Source organism: Camelus bactrianus, chromosome X, assembly GCF_048773025.1.
Source record: "Camelus bactrianus isolate YW-2024 breed Bactrian camel chromosome X, ASM4877302v1, whole genome shotgun sequence".
Lineage (NCBI taxonomy): Eukaryota > Metazoa > Chordata > Mammalia > Artiodactyla > Camelidae > Camelus > Camelus bactrianus.
Window position 1 is genome coordinate 46,347,157 of NC_133575.1, and position 19,847 is coordinate 46,367,003.

The window sequence follows — 19,847 nt, forward strand, 5'->3', positions numbered from 1 at the left end:
AAAAAATTGACTTTTTTTTTCAATGTTGGTGACACTTTAAATGCAGTTTCTCTAGCTGTCACAACAGCAAGGCAGAAAATAATTGCCTAGGCTGAACCAAAACATTCAGGAAGACTGCTTGAGAAGCTTAGGTAAACACTAAGGAATTAAGACTCTGGGCATATTTGTTTCATTTTGTCTTTTCTATGACATCAAACTGTAGTGAAATGTCAGGTGGCCAAAATTTAGTACCAGCTTTGGCACTAGTTTTTTTCATCTCTTTATGACCTCAGAATTTTCATTTAATAGCAAAAGCCTTATAATCCCCATCTGATAAATGAAGAATAAAAGCCCCTGGATGCCAGATGCAAATACAGCCTCTCAAGATCAAGTGAGATAATAAATATGAAAGTATTATGGGAAAGCATGATGCCTTTTACATGAGAGTTCAACATTCTTATGATCTTTAATGACTCACTCATTTTAGAATAGATCTAGGATCCTTACCTAAAAATTAAAGTTCAGCATCATAAAGACTAAATAAAAGCATTCTAAAATGTACCCAATAATGAACTCTGAACTGAACATACCCAAGGGTGGAATGCTGAAATTCTCCCTGATGACTTAGATTTTGATGAATTGGCTGATAGTTAGCAAATGGCTTTACTAAACTGATATGGAGAAGGAAATAGGCCTTTACTCTCTTTTCTTCCTTTCCCGTGAATGTGTCTCTCTCATCATCATCATAACAGCAATGATTATGCACACTCTTCTTCCTTGTGCCATGTCAACACTGGTTCAAATATAAGTGCCCTCTGATCACTTACAACCTAAGACAAACAATACAAATGAGGTGGTATTTTTTTTTTAATTGACATTCAAAGATAATAAGGAACATAGATGAGAGTTGCAACTTGGCACAGTGAAAACGGCTAGGAGTCAAATGTGTATTTTTTAGTTCAGGTACAATTCCTGATTTTCTGTGTGATTTAAAGCCAGTTGTATCATCTTTCTGAGACTTGGTTTTCCCACTGTGAAAGGACAGCCTGAGACTAGATTATCTAAGAAACTCTTTAGTCTTGGAATTCTATGAGTTAACAATCAGATGAGGCATTTTATTTTTTTCTTTCCTTTCAGGTCCTGATGACTACCAATAGTGAGTGAAGTTGTAATTAAATGCTTTTTTTCCTAGAAAATGGTGCATATAACTTCCTGCTCCACCAATATGGAGTAATTCCATTCCCCTTAGGTTCTCCCACTTACAACAAAAAGTTCTTAACATAAGAAAAACTAGCCTAGGAAGAGTTTGAAAGATTTAAAGGAATCAGGCTTCCTAAGGACCATGAGACTTGAGGAACAACACAGGATATGATAGTGAACTCCCTGAGTTTGCTGATTACCCCTCTGCACATATCCTATGCAAGACCTTCCAGAATTCTTCTACTTAGAACCGCCAACAATAGACAAGCAAACAACAACAACAACAACAAAAACAAAAACACACACATTTCCAAGAAAAGTCTATTTCTTTTAGCCAAAATACCTGGGAAATTGTGTACTAACAACAGAAAATCTCTCTGGCAATTCTCACCCTACTTTAGCTAAGCATCAATGGAAATAAAACACAACTATATACTTACTTTATTTTCACTTATTTTCAAACCCACCTCACTCCTTCCATTCCTATCCCAATAAAGCAAGTGGTACTATCTCCTTCTGGGTGAGATCATCAGAAGAAAACCAGGAGCTAATTTTCCATCCTCTAAACAGAGAACTAATCTTTTGGTGGTGCCAATGGGGCCCAGAGGAAATTTATCTTCCACCCCTGTCTAAAGAAAGTAATCAGGCAGTGCTCTGATTCCTCCACAAGGTTGGTGTCAATGGGTCCATTTAGAAACTGAGTCAGCTAAATGGAAGCATACAGTGGTGAAGTGAACTTCCACCTCCACCTAAGCAGCAATAAGACTTAAAGAGGTTACCATTAGACTTTATCCTCAACCCCAACCTACAGGTGGAGAGCTAAGCTTCCACACCCACTCGATATCAACAAAACAGTACAAATGAGTACTCTTTCTTCTTAACCTGATGTTAGTGAATCCCAGTGGGGAGCTGAATTTCCATCCCCTCACAACATCAAGGAGGCAGAATAAGATGGCAGTAAGCAAGTTGAAAATGAAATTTTTAAATAATTTAATTTGTTATATAATCAAAAATAAAAACACTTAGGAATGAGTTTAACAAAATAAAGTGCAAAATTTGTATTTTGAAACAAAACTTTATTTGAAAAAGATTGAAATAAATGGAAAGACACTTCATGCTCATAGATCACAATATTTAATATTATAAGGTGACAATACCCCCCTCCAAACTGACTTAGAGATTCAACATAATCTCTTTCAAAATCTGAGCTGGTTTTTTTTGCAGTAACTGAAAACTAAAGCTTATATGGAAATTTAAGGAACCCAGCAAAACCAAAACAGTCTTGAAAGAAAAGAACAAAGTTGATAAACTTAAACTTTCCATTTCAAAATTTACTTCAGATCTACAATAATCAAGATTGTAAGGTACTGGTCTAAGGACAGACATATAGATCAGTGGAATAGAATTAAGAGTCCCATAAAGTTATAGCTCATTTATTTTCAACTGGGTGCCAAGAAGATGCAATGAGGAAAGAATAATTTTTACAATAAAAAAATGCAGGAACAAATAGACATTAAAATGCAAAAGAATAAGTTTGGACCTTTACTACCTTGCACTGTATACAAAAATTAACCCACAGTGAATCAGACTTGAATGTAACAGCTAACAATATTAAACCCTCAGAAGAAAATATAGGCTTAAATCTTGGCTTAGTCAATAATTTTTATATATGACACCAAAAGCACAAGAGACAAAAGAAAAAATAGATAAATTTAACTTCATCAAAATAAAAATATATTGTGTTTTTCAAAGGACACTATCAAGAAAGTGAAAATATAATTCAAAATGAAAGAAAATATTTTGCAGATTATATATCTGATAATGAACTTGTATCTAGAATACACAATGAACTATTACAACTCAATAATAAAGATACAAAAAGACATATAATGCTATAAAATATGGGCAAAAGATCTGGATGGACCTTTCTCCAAATAAGATATGTAAATGGCCAATAAACAAATGAAAAATTCTAAACATCATTAGTCATTAGGGAAATGTTAATCAAAACTACAATGCAATGAGATACTACTTCACGTCCTCTAGGATGACTATAATAAAAAAAATAATTACATAACAAGTGTTGGCAAGGATGTGGAGATATTAGAACACTCATATATTAATGGTGGGAATGTAAAATGGTACAGTCATTGTGGAAAAGTTTAGGAGTTAACAAAATGTTTAAAGATTGAGTTGCCAATAACCCAAAAAGTCCATTCTTAGATATACAACCAAGAGAAAAGAAAACATATGTCCAAACAAAAATTTTTACATAAATGGTTATAGTAGCATTATTATTAATAATAACCAAAAAATTAGAACAACCTAAATATACATCAACTGACGGATAAGTTAAAAAATATGTCATATACACACACTGGAATATTGATCAGCTATGAAAAGCAATGAAGTACTGATAAATGTTACTTCATGGATGAACCTTGAAAGCATTATGCCAAGTGAAAGAAACAAAAGTCAAAGAATCACATATTGTAGGATTCCATTTATGTGAAACATCCAGAAGAGGAATTCATAGAGTTAGCAAGTAGATCAGTGCTGTGCTTAGGCCTTGTGGTTTGGGGGTAAATCTAGAGTGAATGCTAATAGGTACAAGTTTATTTTTGTGGTAATGAAACTGTTCTAAAATCATGTTGATACTCACATAACTCTACAAATATACTAACAACATTAAATTGAACACTTTAAATTGGTTAATTATATGTTATTTAAAATATATCTCAATAAAGCTATCATTAAAAAAATAAAAATACCTTGAACTAAATGAAAATAAAAATCATTCTATCAAAATATGTAGAATATAGCTAAGGCAATGCTCAGAGATAAATCTTCAACACTAATGCTTATATTAGAAAGGAGGAAAGGTGTGGGAGGGTATAGCTCAGTGGTAGAGTGCTTAGCATGTAGGAGGTCCTGGATTCAATTCCCAGTACCTCCATTAAATAAATAAATTCAGAGTGCTAAGGACACAAAGCAAATAAGACATGAAAAGAGCTCTCAAACATATTGTGGAATGGAAAAAAGAAAGGAGGAATAGTTGAAGCTGTGGTCAAGATGGCGGAGTAAGAAGGCCATGAGCTCAATTCTTCCCCTGGGCACACCAAAATTACATCTACAGAGTGACTATTGATGAGAAAAGCTGAAAGACTAACAGAAAAGATCTTCTATAATGAAAATATAAAGAAGGAACCATAATGAGATGGGTAGGAAGGGCAGGGACACAGTATACTCAAGACCCATACCCATGGGGATGGGTGATCAACAAACGGGATGATAGTTACAATTGCAGAGGTACTCTACAAGGAAAGAAGGTTATATTCAGCAATAAGAAGGCTACAAATTAATTTTTCTGTCTGAGTGCAGTGGGAGAAACAGCTCTAATGTCACTAAACCTATTTATTATCTGAAGTCAACCTGTGCCCCAAGTTCCTGGCAAAACATGTTCACTGGTTTTGCTCTGCAAACTATTGGGTCTGTCTGTCCTTCTCTTGGCCCAAGCATCACTTGATAGCACAGCTTCCAGGTTTCCTCATCAGCCCTTCTGGTCAGATGGGGTTAGAACCACAGTGCGTTGGGCTATGTTTCAGCTCTTTTACCTGGGCAGGGAAGGGTGGGATCACTCCAGGTAACTCTTAATTATCCTAACAGGCTCTCTGGTTGGGAGGTGCCAGAAACCACCCTCAGACTTTGCTATGAACTAATCCCCTTGTCTTTCTGTAGCAAGGGAACGTATTGGCTTTTCTCTGGGAGTGATCAGCTCAGCCTACCTGCCTCATGGCTGGAGCACCACTGGGCCACACAGTTCCAGGTATTCTCTCCAGCTCTTCTGACCAGTTGTGGCCTGGAACTACATCAGGTAGGGCTATGTCTCAGTTTGCTTTCTTGGACAGGAAGGGAAGGGGTCACTCCAGGCAATTCTCCATTTCCCAAACAGATTCCTGGTTGGGAGGGGCTGGGAGTTACAATCAGCCTTGTCTATGATTTAATTCCCCTGTCAATTTTTAGCAGGCAAACCCTTCACACCTGGTGTTGGCTTTGATTTGGGGGCAATCCTCTCTGCCCATCCATGTTTTGGCTCAAGTATTGCCAGACTACATAGCTTCCAACTGTTCTTGCCAGCCTCTCTGGTCAGATGTGGCTGGGATACACTCCCCAAGGTGGCTGGGGCTGTGACTGAGCTCCTGACATGGGCATGGGCTAACTAGGCTCTAGGGACTCAAAACTCCCCATTTGAGGTTCTGCATCAAGCAGATTTGCACCTTGTTGAGTCCTCTAGTCATATTGTGCCACAATTTTGTTCTGCAGATAAGTAAAACCATTGATTAAGATTACTTCTTGGATACTGTAGATATGACTTGGATCTGCCAAGATTCATTCATGTGCTGGTTGTTACAAGCCTCTGCTCCCTTCTCCAACACAGATTCCTCACAGATTCTCCTGCAATCCCGATGTGGCAAGATCAAAGTAGGGGCTCTCAGAAAGTGACTAAAATGCTGCAGAGTTCTCCTTGTTCCCCTGGGTTCTCGTTTCCCACTGGAGGGACAGTAGTCAGTGGAGACCTCTCAGTGTGATGCTGCAGTGGTCTTGGAGAGGAGCAAAGCAGTCAGCATGTAGTTGCTCCTCTTACCCTTCTAATGTGGTCTGTCTCAGTCTCTGTGGTGAAGGGGGATGCTTCAGGCTAACCCCTGTGTTCTAGGATTTTCTCAATGGTTTATTGCCCAAGAATAGTTGTCAGTTATTCTTCTTGTGAGGGGGCATGGAGTAGGGAATGTCCTATGTTGTCATCTTGATGATATCACTCTATCAGTCTTTCACTAAGTATTATGTTAGTTGTAGGCTTTTTGTAGATGCTCTTTATTAAGTTGAGACTATGCTCTGAAATTATTCCTAGTTTGCTCAGAGTTTCCTAATGTTAAATCAGCTTTGACTACTTGGAATGGATCCCACTTGATCATGCTGTAAACTGCTTTTTATATATTGCTGGATTCAATCTGCTAATATTTTGAGACTAAGAACGTGAGAAATTTCTCTGTAGTTTTCGCTTCCTTTTTCCCCCTGCCTTCCTTCCTTCCTTCCTTTTGTTCTTTCATTCTTTTTTTTTTTTCTTTCTGTACTGTTTTCTTCTGGCTTAGTATCAAGGTAATAGGGGGATCATAAAATGAGTTGGGAATTGTTTCCTACTTTTCAATTTTTTGGAAGAGATTTTACAATATTTGTGCTAATTATTCTTTAAGTACTTGTAAGAATTATTCAGTGAAATCATCTGGACCAATAGATTTGATTCCAGGAGATTTTTTAAAATTACAAATTCAGGTTTCTTAATGATTACAGGACTATTCAGAGGCTCTATTTCATCTTAGTTGAGTTTAAGTAGTTTGGGTTTATCAGTAAATTGGTCTATTTAACCTAAGTAGTCAAATTCATCCATGTAGAGTTGTTTGTAGTATTCTCTTATTATCATATTTATGTATGTAGGATCTGTAGATTATCCCATTTTGTGCCTTATGCTGTTTATTTGTGTCTTCTCTCTTTTACCCTTTGTCAGCATTGCTAAAAATATACAATTTTATTAATATTTTGAACATCTAGATCTTTGCTTAACTGATTATGTCTATTATATTATTAAATAACATACAACAGTGTTAATTATATTTATCATGTGGAACATTGCATCCCCAGTATCTTTTTATTTTATAACTTCAACTTTGTACCTTTTGACTACCTTCTTCCAGTTCTCCCTCCCACCAACACAACACGTTTGGTAACCACATATCTGATCTCTATTTCTCTGAGTTTTCGTTTTTGAAATATAATTGACCTACAACACTGTTAGTTCCTATAACACAATATAGTGATTTAATATTTCTGTAGATTTCAAAATGATTACAACAATAAGTCTAGTTATATATCACTATACAAAAATATTACACAGTTATTGACTATGTTACCCACACTGTACATTCCATATCCTTAATACATTTATTTTGTAACTGGAAGTTTTAACTTCTTAATCTCCCTATATCTTTCTTCTTCCACACCCTTCCCCTCTGGCAACCATCAGTTTGTTTTCTGTATCTACAAGTATGCATCTGGTTTATTAAGTTTGTTCATTTGTTTTGATTTTTGATTCCACATGTAAGTAAAATCACAGCATTTTTCTTTCTCTAACTTATTTCACTTAACATACTACACTCTAGGTCCGTCTACGCTGTTGCAAAAGAAAATATTTGATTTTTTATGGCTTAATAATATTCCATTGTGTGTATATATATATATGTTATATATTATACACACACACAAGCACATCTTATTTATCTAATCATCTAGTGATGGTCACATCAGTTGCTTCCATATATTAGCCATTGAAAATAATGCTGCAAAAAAACATAGTGAGCATATATCTTTTCTAATTAGTGCTTTAATTTCTTCAGATAAACACCCAGGAGTGGAATTGTTGTGTCATATGATACTTCAATTTTTAACTTTTTTCAGGAATTTCCATACTGATTTCCATAGTGGCTACACCATTTTACATTCTCATTAAAAGTGCATTAGGGTACCGTTTTCTCCACACCACTGACAACTATTGTTTGTTATCTTTTTCATGATTTCCATCTTGATAGGTGTGGGGTGGTATCATAGCATTGGTTTTTTCAATTTTTAATTTTTTTTATAGAGGTAAAGTTGGTTTACAATATTTTATTAGTTACAGGTATACAACAGATGATTCAAAATTTCTATAGATTGTAATTCATTTATAGTTATTATAAAATATTGGCTATATTTCCAATTTTGTTTTCTTTTGAAGAATCAGCTCTGAGTTTCATTGATCTTTTCTAGTATTTTAGTGTCTATTTAATTTATTTATTTATGCTATGATCTTTATGATTTCTTTCCCTCTACTAATGCTGGGTTTTGATTTGTTTTCCTTTTCTACTTCTTTTAAGTATAAGGCTAGGTTGTTTATTTGAGATTTTTCTGTTTTCTGAGATAGAGTTGTATAGCTGAATTTTACTTTTTGAACTGCTTTTGCTGCATCTCATATATTGTGGATTGCTATGTTTTGTTTTCACTGGTCTCCAGGTGTTTTTCATTTCCTCTTTGATTTCTTCAGTGATGTGTTTGTTGTGTAGCACCATATTGTTTAGCTTCCATGTGTTTGTGTTTTTTGCAGTGATTTTCATATGATTGTTTTCCAGCCTCATAGAGTTGTGATCAGAAAAAATGCTTCATATAATTTCAATTATCTTAATTTACTGAGACTTGTTTTGTGGCCTAACATATGAACTATCCTGGAGAAAGTTCCATGTGCACTTGAAAAGAAATATATATAGGAGATAGGCCAAGATGGTGGAGTAGAAGGATGCTCATAGCTCACCTTCTCTCACAAATACACCAAAACTCACATCCACAGACCCACCCAGCAAATCAGAGCACCTGCTGAACTCCAAAAGAACATTGCCTTCTTCAAATGACAAAGACACAAAGAATCTACCCCAAGGAGAAAAGGAGAAAAGAAAGAAGAAAAAGCAAAACAGTGCAGGACAAGTCCCATGGAGAGGGAGTGGCATAGGAGGAATAGTGCTCATTTGCTGAGTCTCCCCTTCTCCAACAGACAGTTCAGTGGGACAGAGGGGACATCTCTGAGGCTCGGATCTACACAGACCAGCCCTTGACCAACAGAACTAAGTTAAATGGGTACATAGGGTCTCTGCAACCCCCAGCCCTAGCAGCAAAGTGGCAGGTGGGAGACGGGACAGGCTGCCTGAGCCAGGGAAAGGACTTGGGTAAGCTGCACAGAGGCAACCCTGGGGGACTGCAGGGTACTGTGCACTGCTGATGAGTGGGTACACAGAGCAAAACAACCTGGGCCCTCCAAAAAACAACATGGCTGATGTGCCCTGGGGGGAAGGGTGCCATACCCCCATTTCCAAAAACCTGCAGAAAGTTTTGGGGAGAAGAGAGGAAGGGCTCAGCCACAGCTGCCATATCCTCCAGTTCTTAGCACCCAGGCAGGGGCGGGGTCAAAACCTGAATCCATACCTAAGGGCTTAGCAGTCTCAAAGGCCAGACTGAGGCTTGTTTACAGCCCGAGGCAGATAGAATCTTTCTGCCTTGGTACCTCAGAGAACTTGCGCTGCCTAGACAAACAAGGAGCTGAGATTTGACACAAAGCATGGGAGGGGCTCTTCCACTGTCTTCCCTGAGCCTGCCTATGAAGCACAGACTGAGGTGGAGCAGACAACTGCACAGAGCAGGGGAGCAACCAGCACTGGGAAAGGGCAGATGGCCACTCACCTTCCCAGCAAGAGCGGAGCACCTGACCGTGGGGCTGAGAGGGGACGTGACCTACTTGCCTACCTTGCTCTAGCACATCATATGACTACAGTGTTGGGAGGGGGCACGACTTGCCCACCTATCTTGTGTGAGCACACCATCTGACCACAGCATTGGAAGGGGAGTGACCTGCAGCCTAGTGTGCTGTTGGGAAGGGGTGTGAACTGCTGGCTTTCCCTGCACGATGGCAGTATCGGGAGGGGGCATGACCCGCCTGCCCCCCATGTAAGAGCACAGCACCTGACCACAGTTTTGAAGGGAGGGTGATCTGCTTGCTGACCTGCACTGGGAACGGATGGTGATCTGCTTGCTGACCTGCACTGGGAACAGCATAGACCATGGGCGGAAATAGAGGGTCTCTGGAAGTAGCGATGTGAGTTTGTGCAGCAGGGAAAAGACAGAAAGAACTGTCTATAAAATCATTAAGAACACAAAGTCTCAATGACAACACAGCCAACTTTTTTTTTCTTTCTGTTTTACTTTTATTTTATCTGTTATATTTTCTATTAACTTTTTAATTCTTACTCTCTAAACAAGTGCATACGTCTACATTATAATCCCTTTTACTTTTTTCTTTTAAAATATATTTTTTTTAAATCCACCTCATTTCATTTTTATTTCTCTTGGTTTTGATCTCCTGTTGTTGATTACACTCAGGCTTGAATTTTTTTTGTTCTTTTCTCCTTTTTTGAAGATTTTTAAAAGATGCCTTAACTAGATTGCCATTTTATTTTAACTTGTTGTTCTCTTACTGATTATACATTGTATTCGAAAATTTTTTTTTCTTTTTCTCTCCCTGCTTTTACAATTATCTCTCATTTATTAAGTTTTCTTCCTGCATAGGCTTTATATAGAAAAATAAGTAAACTTGTTGAGGACCATAATAGTTAACTGATACTCCATAAACCACAGTGCCAAAGAGAGATGAGGAAAATGAAGGAGAGGAGTCACTCCCAATTAAAATAACAAGAGAAATCCCCTGAAAGAACAATCAATGTAATAGACATTGATGGCCTATTAGATCAATATTTCAAAAAAGGAGTGATCAATGTACTGAAGGAACTAAAAGAGATAGTGTTTAGAGATATAAAATATGTCAACAATGAAATTGAAACTATAAAGAAGAGTCAAGTAGAACTGGTAAGCTCATTTGCTGAGATGAGAGCTAATCTAAAGGCTGTACAAAGCAGACTAGATAATGCAGAGGAACGAATAAGTGATCTAGAAGACAGGACAACAGAAAGCACACAATCAGAACAGCTGAGAGAAAAACAAATAAAAACAATGAAAACAATATAAGGAACCTATAGGATAATACAAAGTGTGCCAATCTATGCATAATAGGGTTTCAAGAGGGTTAGAAAAAGCAAAAAGGATTGAAAAGGTATTTGAAGAAATCATGACTGAAAACTTCCCATATATAAAGAAGGAATCAGATATCCATTATACAGGAAGCTCAGAGGGTCCCAAACAGGAAGAACCCAAACACACCTATACCAAGACATAACATAATCAAGATGAACAGATTCAAGGATAAAGAAATGATCCTAAAGGCAGCAAGAGAAAAACAAAGAGTGAGTTACCAGGGAACCCCCATTAGGCTTTCAGCTGATTTCTCTACACAAACACTACAGGCCACAAGGGAGTGGCAAGATATATTCAAAGTCCTGAATGAAAAAAAGATATAGCCTAGGATACTTTATCCAGCAGGGTTATCCTTTAGAATAGAAAGACAGAAAAAGATCTTCACAGACAATCAAAAACTAGAAGAGCTTACCAACACTAAACACATGCTAAAAGAAAAGTAGAAAATTCTACACTAAATAGAAAAGAAGCATGATGCTACAGAAATAAGAAAATCATAACTTGAGAGGTGATAATGAATTACATGAATTATCATGAATTACAACTGGAATAAACATGAGATTGTAAAAGAAGTCATGTAAATCATTAAGAGTGGGAGAGGGAAGCAAGAAAATATAGAGGTTTTTTTTTCTTTTTTAAAATTTTTTTTCTCATTAGGATGGGTTTCAGCTTATATTTATATCAGTTTCATACAAACAGTTTTAATAATGGGTTAATAGACTTACAAAAAAGGGTAACCACAAGCCAAAAACTTACAAGTGAATCACACACACACACACACACACACACAAAATCCAAGCTAATACAAAGGAAAATTACCAAACCACAAAAGGAAGAAGAAAGGAACAAAGAAGAAATACCAAATCAACTGCAAAAATAAGTTCAAAATGGCAATAAACACACATCTACCATTAATTGCTGTAAATGTTAATAGACTAAATGCTCCAATCAAAACCCATACAGTGGCAGACTGGATAATAAAGCAAAAACTTTCAATTTGCTTCATACAAGAGACCCAATTTAAGGAGAAGGACACATATAGATTGAGAGTGAAAGGATGGAAAAGGCTATTCCATAAAAATGGAAAAATCAAAAACCAGGTGTAGCAGTACTGATTTCAAACAAAAATAGACTTTAAACAAAGGCCATAAAGAAACATAAAGAAGGATGTTTTATGATGATTAATGGAGTAATACAGGATGAGGATATTACACTCATTAATATATATGCACCCAATATAGGATCACCTAAGTACATAAAACAATTACTAACAGAGATAAAGGGGGATATTGATGGGAAAACAATCATAGTTGGAGATTTTAACACTGTACTAACACCACTAGACAGAACTTCCAGACAGAATATAAATAAGGCAAGAGAGAAATTAAATGATACTATAAAAAATTAGATTTGGTGGATATTTTCAGAGTATTACACCCCCGAAAATTAGGATATAAATTCTTTTCAAGTACACGTGGATTATCTTCTAGGACTGATCATGTACTTGGGCACAAAAGAAACCTTAACAATTTTAAGAAGACATAAATTATCTCAAGCATCTTTACTGACTACAATGCCATGAAACAAAAATCAACAACAGAGAAACAAAGAAGAAAAGAGGAAAGTATGGTGATTAAAAAACATGCTATTAAAAAAACCAATGGGTCAATGATTAAATCAAATTTGAAATTTAAATACACCTTGAAACAAGTGAAAATGACCACACAACCACACAAAATTTATTGGATGCAGCAACGGCAGTGTAAGAGGGAAGTTTATAGAGATACAGGCCATCCTCAAAAAACAAGTACAATCTCAAATAAATAATCTAACCAACCATCCAAAAGAAGTAGAAAAGGAGTAGCAAAAAAGCCCAAAGGTCAGTAGAAGGAAGGAAATAATAAAGATCAAGGAGGAAATAAATAAAATAGAGATTAAAACCACAATAGAAAAAATCGATCAAACCAAAAGCTCTTTTTTTGAAAAAATAAGTAAAATCGACAAAGCTCTGACCAAACTCACAAAGAAGAAAAAAGAGAGAGCACAAATTAGCGAAATAAGAAAAAAATGGAGAAATTACAGCAATTAACATAGAAATACATGATATCATATGAAAATATATGAAAAACTATATGGAAACAAAGTAGATAATCTAGAAGAGATGGGAAAGTTTCTGGAAACATACAGTCCACAAAGACTGAATCAAGAAGAAACTTACAACTTGAACAAAACTGATCACTAGAAATGAAATCGAAACAGCAATAGAAAACCTCCCTACACATAAACGTCCTGGACCGGATTGCTTCACCGGGGAATTCTGCCAAACATACAAAGAAGAACTCATACCAGTCCTTCTCAAACTCTTACATAAGATTTAAAAGGAGGGAATACTCCCAAACTCATTCTATGAAGTCACCATCACCCTGACACCAAAACCAGGCAAACACATTACCAAAAAAGAGAATTATAGGCTAATATCACTGATGAACATAGATGCCAAAATCCTCACCAAAATATTACCAAATAGAATCCAAAAATACATAAAAAAAAATGATACATTATGACCAAGTGGGGTTCATCCCAGGAACACAAGGGTGGTTCAACATACTCAAATCAATCAATGTAATACATCACATCAACAACAGAAAGGACAAAAATCACATGATTATCTCAATAGATGCAGAAGAAGCATTTGATAAAATTCAACACCCATATATGTTAAAAACTCTCACCAAAGTGGGTATACAGGGAACATATCTCAACATAATAAAAGCTATACATGGCAAACCTACAGCCAGCATAGTGATCAACGGTGAAAAACTCAAAAGATTCCTACTAAAATCTGGGACAAGGCTGCCCTCTATCACCACTCCTATTCAACATAGACTTGGAAGTCCTAGCCACAGCAATCAGGCAAGAAGGCAAAATAAAAGGGATCCAAATTGGAAAAGAAGAAGTAAAAGTGTCACTAATGCAGATAACACGATACTATATATAGAAAACCCTAAAAGATCCACACAAAAACTTCTAGAGCTGATAGAAGAATTCAACAAGGTAGCATGTTACAAGATTAATGTTCAAAAATTAGTTGCATTTCCTTACACTGATGATGAATCAACAGGAAAGGAAAGGAAAGAAACAATCCCCTATAAAATAGCACCCAAAGTAATAAAATACCTAGGAAAAATTTAACTAAGGAGATCAAAGAATTATACACAGAAAAGTATAAACCATTGATGAAGGAAATTAAAGAAGACTTTAAAAAATGGAAAGATATCCCATGCTCCTAGATTGGAAGAATCAGTATTGTCAAAATGATCATACTTCCCAAGGCAATCTACAGATTGAATGCAATCCCTATCAAATTACCCAGGACATATTTCACAGAACTAGAACAAGTCATAATAAAATCTATATGGAGCCACAAAAGACCTAGAATTACCAAAGCATTACTGAAGAGAAAGAAAGAGACTGGAGGAATAACTCTCCCAGACTTCAGACAATACTATAGAGCTACAGTCATCAAGACAGCATGGTATTGCTATAAAAACAGACATACAGACCAATGGAACAGATAGAGAGTCCAGAAATGAACCCACAAACTTTTGGTCAACTAATCTTCGACAAGGGAGGCAAGAATATACAATGGAATAACAAGAGTCTCTTCAACAGATGGTGTTGGGAAAACTGGACAGCAGCATGTAAAGCAATGAAGCTAGAACACTCCCTTACATCATACACAAAAATAAACTCAAAATGGATCAAAGACTTAAACATAAGACAAGATACAATAAACCTCCTAGAAGAAAATATAGGCAAAATATTATCTCACATACATCTCACAAATGTTCTCCTAGAACAGTCTACACAAGCAATAGAAATAAAAGCAAGAATAAACCAATGGGACCTAATGAAACTTACAAGCTACTGCACAGCAAAGGAAACTATTAGTAAAACTAAAAGACAACCTACGGAATGGGAGAAAATTTTTGCAAACAATGAAACCGACAAAGGCTTGATCTCCACAATATATAAACAGCACATATGACTTAATAAGAAACAACCAAACAACCCAATCCAAAAATGGGCAGAAGACCTAAACAAGCAATACTCCAAGGAAGAAATACAAATGATCAATAAGCACATGAAAAAATGCTCAATATCACTAATTATCATAGAAATGCAAATCAAAACTACAATGAGGTATAATCTCACACCAGTCAGAATGGCCATCATACAAAAATCCACAAGTGACAAATGCTGGAGAGGCTGTGGAGAAAGGGGAACCCTACTACACTGCTGGTGGGAATGCAGTTTGGTTCAGCCACTATGGAAAACAGTATGGAGATTCCTCAAAAGACTAGGAATACACTTCCTTAATCATTACTTTGCACTTCTCAGTATATGTGTTTTACATCTTTTGTCAGATTTATTCCTAAGTCTTTTTTATTTGAATTTATAAGGTTTTTTATACTTTCCTTTTCTGTTATTTTATTGTTAGTATAAAGAAATTCAATTGATTTCTCTATGTTAACCGTATCCTGCTACCTTGCCTAATTCTTTTATCAGCTCTTATAGATTTTGTGGGGAGATTTTAGGGTTTTCTATATATAGTAACTTGTCATCCACATATAGTGACAATTTTACCTCTTCTCCTCCAATTTGGATCCCTTTTATTTCTGTTTCTTGTCTGACTGCTATGGCTAGGACTTCCAATACTATGTTGAGTAGAAGTGGTGAGAGTGGACATACTTGCCTTGCTCCAGATTTTAGGGGGTAGAATTTAACTTTTCACCATTGAGTATTATGCTGGTGATAGGTTTGTCAAAAATAGCTTTTATTATGTTGAGACATGTTTCCTTTATACCCATGTTGGTAAGAGTTTTCATCATAAATCGGTGTTAAATTTTATCAAATGCTTTTTCTACATCAATTGAGATAATCATTTGATTTTTGTTTTTTCTTCTGTTGACGTGGTGTAACAAGTGTATTGATTTGCATATGTTGAACCATCTTTGTGTCCCTCGTATGATTCCAAATTAATCATAGTGTATACTTTTTACTATGTTTTGTTGGATTCCTTTTGCTGCTGTTTTGCTGAGAATTTTTCATCTATATTCATCAAAGTTATTGGCCTGTAATTTTCTTTCTTTCTTTCTTTCTTTCTTTCTTTCTTTCTTTCTTTCTTTCTTTCTTTCTTTCTTTCTTTCTTTCTTTCTTTCTTTCTTTCTTTCTTTTTCTTTCTTCTTTCTACTATAATTATCTGCCTTTGGTATCAGGGTGATAGTGGCTTCATATAATGAGGTTGGGAGTATTTCTTCCTCTTCAGTATTTGGAAGAGTTTGAGAAGGATTGGTATGATTCCTTTGTATATTTGGTAGAATTCCCCAGTGAAGCCAAATGGTCCTGGATTTTGTGTGCCAGGAGTTTTGTTTTTGTTTCTGATTGTTTGTTTTTAACATTGCTGATTCTTTTCCACTTCTAGTGACCAGTCAGTTCAAATTATCTATGTCTTTTTGATTCAGTTTTGGTGGACTTTATGTTTCTAAAGACTTTTCAATCTCTTCTAGTTTGTCCAAATTTTTGGCATGTATTTGTTCATGGTATTATTAATTAAAAAAAAATTAGTGATTTATAATAATTTTACAATGTTGTATCAAAGTCCAGTGTAAAGCAAAATTTTTAAGTTATACATGTACATATGTGTATATGTACATATATATATGTATATGTATATGTATATGTATATGTATATATATATATATATATATTCACTGTCATATATTTTTCTCTGTGAGCTACCATAAGATCATGTATATATTTCCATGTAATATACAGTTTAATCTTGTTTATCTATTCTATGTTTTGAAATCCAAATCTATCCCTTCCCACCCCCTGCCCCCTTCACAACCACAAGTTTGTATTCTATGTCTATGAGTCTGTTTCTGTTTTGCATTTATGTTTTCTTTGTTTGTGTTTTGTTTTCATTCTTTATAGATTTCACATATGAGCGATCTCATATGGTATTTTTCTTTCTTTTTCTGGCTTACTTCCTTTTGAATGACATTCTCCAGCAGCATCGATGTTGCTGCAAATGGCGTTATGTTGTCGGTTTCTAAGGTTGAGTAGTAATCCATTGTATAAATATACCACCACTTCTTTATCCAGCCATCTGTTGATGGATATTTAGGCTGTCTCCATGTCTTGGATATTGTAAATAGTGCTGCTATGAACATTGGGGTGCAGGTTTCATTTTGAAGTAAGGTTCCATCTGGATATATGCCCAGGAGCGGGAATCCTGGGTCATATGGTAGGTCTATTCCTAGTCTTTTGAGGAATCTCCATACTGTTTTCCACAGTGGCTGCACCAAACTACATTCCTACCAGCAGTGAAGGAGGGTTCCCTTTTGTCCACAGCCTCTCCAGCATTTGTCATTTGTGGACTTTTGAATGATGGCCATTCTGACTGGTGTGAGATGATACCTCATTGTAGTTTTGATTTGCATTTCTCTGATAATTAGTGATATTGAGCATTTTTTCATGTGCTTATTGATCATTTGTATTTATTCCTTGGAGAATTGCTTGTTTACGTCTTCTGCCCATTTTTGGATTGGGTAGTTTGTTTTTTTCTTATTAAGTCGTATGTGCTGCTTATATATTGTGGAGATCAAGCCTTTGTCGGTTTCATTGTTTGCAAAAATTTTCTCCCATTCCGTAGGTTGTCTTTTTGTTTTACTTATGGTTTCCTTTGCTGTGCAGAAGCTTGTAAGTTTCATTAGGTCCCATTGGTTTATTCTTGCTTTTATTTCTATTGCTTGTGTAGACTGTTCTAGGAGAACATTTGTGAGATGTATGTGAGATAATATTTTGCCTATATTTTCTTCTAGGAGGTTTATTGTATCTTGTCTTATGTTTAAGTCTTCAATCCATTTTGAGTTTATTTTTGTGTATGATGTAAAGGAGTGTTCTAGCTTCATTGCTTTACATGTTGCTGTCCAGTTTTCCTAACACCATCTGCTGAAGAGACTCTCGTTATTCCATTGTATATTCTTGCCTCCCTTGTCGAAGATTAGTTGACCAAAAGTTTGTGGGTTCATTTCTGGGCTCTCTATTCTGTTCCATTGGTCAATATGTCTGTTTTTGTAGCAATACCATGCTGTCTTGGTGACTGTAGCTCTATAGTAATGTCTGAAGTCTGGGAGAGTTATTCCTCCAGCCTCTTTGTTTTTGTTCAGTAATGCTTTGGCAATTCTAGGTCTTTGATGATTCCATATAGATTTTATTATGATTTGTTTAGTTCTGTGAAATATGTCCTGGGTCATGGTTTTATTTATTTTTTTCTGTATTTTTGTGGTATTGGTTGTACTTTCTCCTCTCATTTCTTATTTTATTTATTTGAAGTCCCTTTCTTTTCTTCTTGGTAAGCCTGGCCAGAAGTTTGTCGGTATTGTTTAGTCTTTCAAAAAACCAACTGTTTGATTGATATTTTCTATTTTTTAAATATATCTATTTTATTTATTTCCTCTCTGATTTTTATTGTTTCTTTCCTTCTGATGAGTTTAAGTTTTCTGTTTTCTTGTTTCCTAATACTTTTAGGTGGATAGGTATGTTGTTATTTGAGATTGTTCTTATTTTAAGAGGAAGGCCTGTATGGCTGTCAACGTCTCTCTTAGGACTGCTGTTGCTGCATCCCATAGATTTTGTGTGGTTTTTTTTCATTGTGATTTATCTTAGGGATATTTAAAAATTTCTTCTTTGAATCATTTTTGACCCACTTAGTAACAAGTTGTTCAGTCTCCTTGTAGTTGTTTTTCATGTTCCATGTGCCCTTGAAAAGAATGTATATTCTGGTTTTTGTATATGTAATGTCATGAAAATATCAATTAAGTTGAACCATTCTACTTTGTCATTTAGTATCCCCATTACCTTATTGATTTTTCTGCCTGGAAGATCTGTCCAATGATGTTAGCAGGGTGTAATTGTTTCCTACTCTTGTTGTATTTCCAATTTCTCCCTTTTTTCTCTTGGTATTTGTTTTATAAATTTAGGTGCTCCTATATTGGGTGCATATAAGTTTTTTTTTTTCATTTTTCATTTTTATATGATAGAATTGTTACAATTTGCACATATACAAGATTGCATGTAAATACATATATACAGTATACTACACATATTTTTAAATTTACATTTATGTACTTTTTATTGTTTCTAAGAACAGTTTAGGACTTTAGCTTTTTAAATAAACATGGTTATCAAAGGAATAATGCTAACCACAAAATAAGAATCAACAGAATGCAATAATTCAATCATAAAGGATAGTCAAATGTGCTTACAAATATTCAAGAGATTAATCATCTAATTTATAAACAGTAAGTAGTTCATTTGTGTTCTTTTTAGATTCCACTTATGATATTATTTTTTTTTTCTCTTTCTGGATTACGTCAGTTAGAATGACAATCTCTAGGTCCATCCACGTTGCTACAAATGGCATTATTTTAAATTTTTTTTTATGCCTGAGAGGTATTCCATTGTATAAATATACCACAACTTCTTTATCCAGTCATCTGTCAATGGACATTTATGTTGCTTCAATATCTTGGCTATTGTATATAGTGCAGCTATGAATTTTGGAGTACCTGTAAATTTTCAAACTAGAGTTCCCTCTGGATAAATGCCCAGAAGTGGGATTTCTAGATCATATGGTAAGTCTATTTTTTATTTTCTTAGGGAACCTCCACGCTGTCCTTCATAGTGGCTGCATCAATTTACATTCCCTCCAACAATGTAGGAGGACTCATTTTCTCCACACACTCTCCAGCATTTATCACTTGTAGACGTTTTAATGATGACCATTCTTGCTAGTGTGAGGTAATATCTTCTTGAAGTTATGATTTGCGTTTTTCTGATAATTATTGATACTGAGAATTTTTTTAATGTACTTATTGGCC